Below are 6,775 nucleotides of genomic sequence, written 5' to 3' on the forward strand. Positions count from 1 at the left end.
GTGTCGACAGTACCTCTCCGCTCTCATGTACAAGTACCTCTCCGATCCATGTACAAGTACATCTCCGCTCCATGTACAAGTACATCTCCGCTCAATGTACAAGTACCTCTCCGCTCCATGTACAAGTACCTCTCCGCTCCATGTACAAGTACCTCTCCGCTCCATGTACAAGTACCTCTCCGCTCCATGTACAAGTACCTCTCCGCTCAATGTACAAGTACCTCTCCGCTCCATGTACAAGTACCTCTCCGCTCAATGTACAAGTACCTCTCCGCTCCATGTACAAGTACCTCTCCGCTCCATGTACAAGTACCTCTCCGCTCCATGTACAAGTACCTCTCCGCTCCATGTACAAGTACATCTCTGCTCCATGTACAAGTACCTCTCCGCTCAATGTACAAGTACATCTCCGCTCCATGTACAAGTACCTCTCCGCTCCATGTACAAGTACATCTCCGCTCCATGTACAAGTACCTCTCCGCTCCATGTACAAGTACCTCTCCGCTCAATGTACAAGTACATCTCCGCTCCATGTACAAGTACATCTCTGCTCCATGTACAAGTACCTCTCCGCTCAATGTACAAGTACATCTCCGCTCCATGTACAAGTACCTCTCCGCTCCATGTACAAGTACCTCTCCGGTCCATGTACAAGTACCTCTCCGCTCCATGTACAAGTACCTCTCCGCTCCATGTACAAGTACCTCTCCGCTCAATGTCAAGTGTCGACAGTACCTCTCCGCTCCATGTACAAATACCTCTCCGCTCTCATGTACAAGTACCTCTCCGCTCCATGTACAAGTACCTCTCCGCTCAATGTCAAGTGTCGACAGTACCTCTCCGCTACATGTACAAATACCTCTCCGCTCCATGTACAAGTACCTCTCCGCTCTCATGTACAAGTACCTCTCCGCTCCATGTACAAGTAGCTCTCCGCTCAATGTACAAGTGTCGACAGTACCTTTCCGCTCCATGTACAAATACCTCTCCGCTCTCATGTACAAGTACCTCTCCGCTCCATGTACAAGTACCTCTCCGCTCAATGTACAAATACCTCTCCGCTCCATGTATAAGTACCTCTCCGCTCTATGTACAAGTACCTCTCCGCTCCATGTACAAGTACCTCTCCGCTCAATGTACAAATACCTCTCCGCTCCATGTACAAGTAGCTCTCCGCTGAATGTACAAGTGTCGACAGTACCTCTCCGCTCAATGTACAAGTACCTCTCCGCTCAATGTACAAATACCTCTCCGCTCCATGTACAAGTACCTCTCCGCTCAATGTCAAGTATCGACAGTACCTCTCCGCTCCATGTACAAGTACCTCTCCGCTGAATGTACAAGTGTCGACAGTACCTCTCCGCTCAATGTACAAGTACCTCTCCGCTCCATGTACAAGTACCTCTCCGCTCTCATGTACAAGTACCTCTCCGCTCCATGTACAAGTACCTCTCCGCTCAATGTACAAGTACCTCTGCGCTCCATGTACAAGTACCTCTCCGCTCAATGTACAAGTACCTCTCCGCTCAATGTACAAGTGTCGACAGTACCTCTCCGCTCCATGTACAAGTACCTCTCCGCTCAATGTACAAGTGTCGACAGTACCTCTACGCTCAATGTACAAGTGTCGACAGTACCTCTCCGCTCTCATGTACAAGTACCTCTCCGATCCATGTACAAGTACATCTCCGCTCCATGTACAAGTACATCTCCGCTCAATGTACAAGTACCTCTCCGCTCCATGTACAAGTACCTCTCCGCTCCATGTACAAGTACCTCTCCGCTCCATGTACAAGTACCTCTCCGCTCCATGTACAAGTACCTCTCCGCTCAATGTACAAGTACCTCTCCGCTCCATGTACAAGTACCTCTCCGCTCAATGTACAAGTACCTCTCCGCTCCATGTACAAGTACCTCTCCGCTCCATGTACAAGTACCTCTCCGCTCCATGTACAAGTACCTCTCCGCTCAATGTCAAGTATCGACAGTACCTCTCCGCTCCATGTACAAGTACCTCTCCGCTGAATGTACAAGTGTCGACAGTACCTCTCCGCTCAATGTACAAGTACCTCTCCGCTCCATGTACAAGTACCTCTCCGCTCTCATGTACAAGTACCTCTCCGCTCCATGTACAAGTACCTCTCCGCTCAATGTACAAGTACCTCTGCGCTCCATGTACAAGTACCTCTCCGCTCAATGTACAAGTACCTCTCCGCTCAATGTACAAGTGTCGACAGTACCTCTCCGCTCCATGTACAAGTACCTCTCCGCTCAATGTACAAGTGTCGACAGTACCTCTACGCTCAATGTACAAGTGTCGACAGTACCTCTCCGCTCTCATGTACAAGTACCTCTCCGATCCATGTACAAGTACATCTCCGCTCCATGTACAAGTACATCTCCGCTCAATGTACAAGTACCTCTCCGCTCCATGTACAAGTACCTCTCCGCTCCATGTACAAGTACCTCTCCGCTCCATGTACAAGTACCTCTCCGCTCCATGTACAAGTACCTCTCCGCTCAATGTACAAGTACCTCTCCGCTCCATGTACAAGTACCTCTCCGCTCCATGTACAAGTACCTCTCCGCTCCATGTACAAGTACCTCTCCGCTCAATGTACAAGTACCTCTCCGCTCCATGTACAAGTACCTCTCCGCTCCATGTACAAGTACCTCTCCGCTCCATGTACAAGTACCTCTCCGCTCAATGTACAAGTACCTCTCCGCTCCCTGTACAAGTACATCTCCGCTCCATGTACAAGTACCTCTCCGCTCCATGTACAAGTACCTCTCCGCTCAATGTACAAGTGTCGACAGTACCTCTCCGCTCCATGTACAAGTACCTCTCCGCTCCATGTACAAGTACCTCTCCGCTCAATGTACAAGTGTCGACAGTACCTCTCCGCTCCATCTACAAGTACCTCTCCGCTCAATGTACAAGTACCTCTCCGCTGAATGTACAAGTACCTCTCCGCTCCATGTACAAGTACCTGTCCGCTCCATGTACAAATACCTCTCCGCTCCATGTACAAGTACCTCTCCGCTCCATGTACAAGCACCTCTCCGCTACATGTACAAGTACCTCTCCGCTCCATGTACAAGTACCTCTCCGCTCCATGTACAAGTACCTCTCCGCTCAATGTACAAGTACCTCTCCGCTCCATGTACAAATACCTCTCCGCTCCATGTACAAATACCTCTCCGCTCCATGTACAAGTACCTCTCCGCTCCATGTACCAGTACCTCTCCGCTCAATGTACAAGTACATCTCCGCTCAATGTACAAGTACATCTCCGCTCAATGTACAAGTACGTCTCCGCTCAATGTACAAGTACCTCTCCGCTCAATGTACAAGTACCTCTACGCTCCATGTACAAGTACCTCTCCGCTCAATGTACAAGTACATCTCCGCTCCATGTACCAGTACCTCTCCGCTCAATGTACAAGTACCTCTCCGCTCAATGTACAAGTACATCTCCGCTCCATGTACAAGTACGTCTCCGCTCAATGTATAAGTACCTCTCCGCTCCATGTACAAGTACCTCTCCGCTCCATGTACAAGTACATCTCCGCTCCATGTACAAGTACATCTCCGCTCCATGTACAAGTACCTCTCCGCTCCATGTACAAGTACCTCTCCGCTCCATGTACAAGTACATCTCCGCTCCATGTACAAGTACCTCTCCGCTCAATGTACAAGTACATCTCCGCTCCATGTACAAGTACATCTCCACTCCATGTACAAGTACCTCTCCGCTCAATGTACAAGTACATCTCCGCTCCATGTACCAGTACCTCTCCGCTCAATGTACAAGTACATCTCCACTCCATGTACAAGTACCTCTCCGCTCAATGTACAAGTACATCTCCGCTCCATGTACCAGTACCTCTCCGCTCAATGTACAAGTACATCTCCACTCCATGTACAAGTACCTCTCCGCTCAATGTACAAGTACATCTCCGCTCCATGTACCAGTACCTCTCCGCTCAATGTACAAGTACATCTCCGCTCCATGTACAAGTACCTCTCCGCTCAATGTACAAGTACCTCTCCGCTCAATGTACAAGTACATCTCCGCTCCATGTACCAGTACCTCTCCGCTCAATGTACAAGTACATCTGCGCTCCATGTAGGGCTGGGTATCGTTCAAAATTTTTCGATATCGATACCGTTTCGATACTTGGATTTCGATACCGGTTCCTGAACGATACTTTTTTCGATACCAATTTTTAGAAAAATCCATTTTAACAAAAATAAAACTGCATTACACATTGAAATTATTTTACAAATCTTTAGTTTCCCCCCATCTTAAGTTTTACAGCAGAAAAAAATAAAACCTACTGTATTTAACATAACTTTAAGTTCTCTAAACGTATTGCCGTCCCTACAAAAAATATTGGAGTACTACAAAGGAAAGAAATGTAGCTAAAACAAATAAATCAGTGGAATAGTTTTCAGTGCAAAACAGAGAGTTGCAAATCAGGGTTTAATGCTCACTGATGCAACAGAACTCTATTCTTGTACAAACTGATGAGATGGCTCCACTTCATGCATGGAAGACTAGTTGAGCATTGACTAGCCTATCAATATAGCCTTATATGCCACAAAGTGAATCGCATTTATATTCAACAAACTATCATGACATCAGCGTTTGTTAACGAGTTGCTAAAAATACATGGGCGATAACTGCCCGCTTGCACATAACGCTAATTAATTAAACATTAACGCTAGCGTTGCAGATCAGTGTGCTCACTGCTGCAACAGAACGTCATTCTTGTCAAATCTGACGAGACAGCTCAACTTCACTGACTAGCCAATCAATATAAATGAATCGCATTTACATTCAACAAACTATCATGACATCAGCGTTTGTTAACGAGTTGCTAAAAATACACAATGCCCGCTTGCGCATAACGTTACGGCGGCAATTAATTAAACGATCTAATGCTACAACTCACAGCCAGATGCATGGATTTGTCAGACTGAGGGATCTGATAACCGCTAACTTGCGGTAAGCTGAGCTGACCCACCTCTCAATTATTTCTCTTGTCTGTGGAAACCAGTCCGTGTTGTTTCTGTTTCTTTTCCTGCTTTTCATCATCTTCGCCATATGGTAATCCAGGATAGGAGTAGCTTGAGTGGCTAACTTCTTGTATACTATCCGCACCGCACGCCTGGCTCACAGTCACAACAAACACACCGGCTAAAGTGGGCGTAACGTTTCCTGCATGCCTCTACATGACAGCCAATCACCAGCCGTATTAGAGCGCGGCGTGCAAGCATGTCGCATGCTTATAGGCTCAATGACGCTGTTTTGTTTTGGTATCGAAAATTGGTATCGATTGACAAGGGAGGCTTCGATACCCCTTAGTATCGATGTTTCCATTTCGGTGCCAAGTAAGTATCGAAACTCGATACCCAGCCCTAGCTCCATGTACAAGTACCTCTCCGCTCAATGTACAAGTACCTCTCCGCTCAATGTACAAGTACCTCTCCGCTCCATGTACAAGTACCTCTCCGCTCCATGTACAAGTACCTCTCCGCTCCATGTACAAGTACATCTCCGCTCCATGTACAAGTACATCTCTGCTCCATGTACAAGTACCTCTCCGCTCAATGTACAAGTACATCTCCGCTCCATGTACAAGTACCTCTCCGCTCCATGTACAAGTACCTCTCCGGTCCATGTACAAGTACCTCTCCGCTCCATGTACAAGTACCTCTCCGCTCCATGTACAAGTACCTCTCCGCTCAATGTCAAGTGTCGACAGTACCTCTCCGCTCCATGTACAAATACCTATCCGCTCTCATGTACAAGTACCTCTCCGCTCCATGTACAAGTACCTCTCCGCTCAATGTCAAGTGTCGACAGTACCTCTCCGCTCCATGTACAAATACCTCTCCGCTCCATGTACAAGTACCTCTCCGCTCTCATGTACAAGTACCTCTCCGCTCCATGTACAAGTAGCTCTCCGCTCAATGTACAAGTGTCGACAGTACCTTTCCGCTCCATGTACAAATACCTCTCCGCTCTCATGTACAAGTACCTCTCCGCTCCATGTACAAGTACCTCTCCGCTCAATGTACAAATACCTCTCCGCTCCATGTATAAGTACCTCTCCGCTCTATGTACAAGTACCTCTCCGCTCCATGTACAAGTACCTCTCCGCTCAATGTACAAATACCTCTCCGCTCCATGTACAAGTAGCTCTCCGCTGAATGTACAAGTGTCGACAGTACCTCTCCGCTCAATGTACAAGTACCTCTCCGCTCAATGTACAAATACCTCTCCGCTCCATGTACAAGTACCTCTCCGCTCAATGTCAAGTATCGACAGTACCTCTCCGCTCCATGTACAAGTACCTCTCCGCTGAATGTACAAGTGTCGACAGTACCTCTCCGCTCCATGTACAAGTACCTCTCCGCTCCATGTACAAGTACCTCTCCGCTCCATGTACAAGTACATCTCTGCTCCATGTACAAGTACCTCTCCGCTCAATGTACAAGTACATCTCCGCTCCATGTACAAGTACCTCTCCGCTCCATGTACAAGTACATCTCCGCTCCATGTACAAGTACCTCTCCGCTCCATGTACAAGTACCTCTCCGCTCAATGTACAAGTACATCTCCGCTCCATGTACAAGTACATCTCTGCTCCATGTACAAGTACCTCTCCGCTCAATGTACAAGTACATCTCCGCTCCATGTACAAGTACCTCTCCGCTCCATGTACAAGTACCTCTCCGGTCCATGTACAAGTACCTCTCCGCTCC

Source organism: Poromitra crassiceps (genome assembly GCF_964638095.1).
Source record: "Poromitra crassiceps genome assembly, contig: HAP1_SCAFFOLD_204, whole genome shotgun sequence".
Classification (NCBI taxonomy): domain Eukaryota; kingdom Metazoa; phylum Chordata; class Actinopteri; order Beryciformes; family Melamphaidae; genus Poromitra; species Poromitra crassiceps.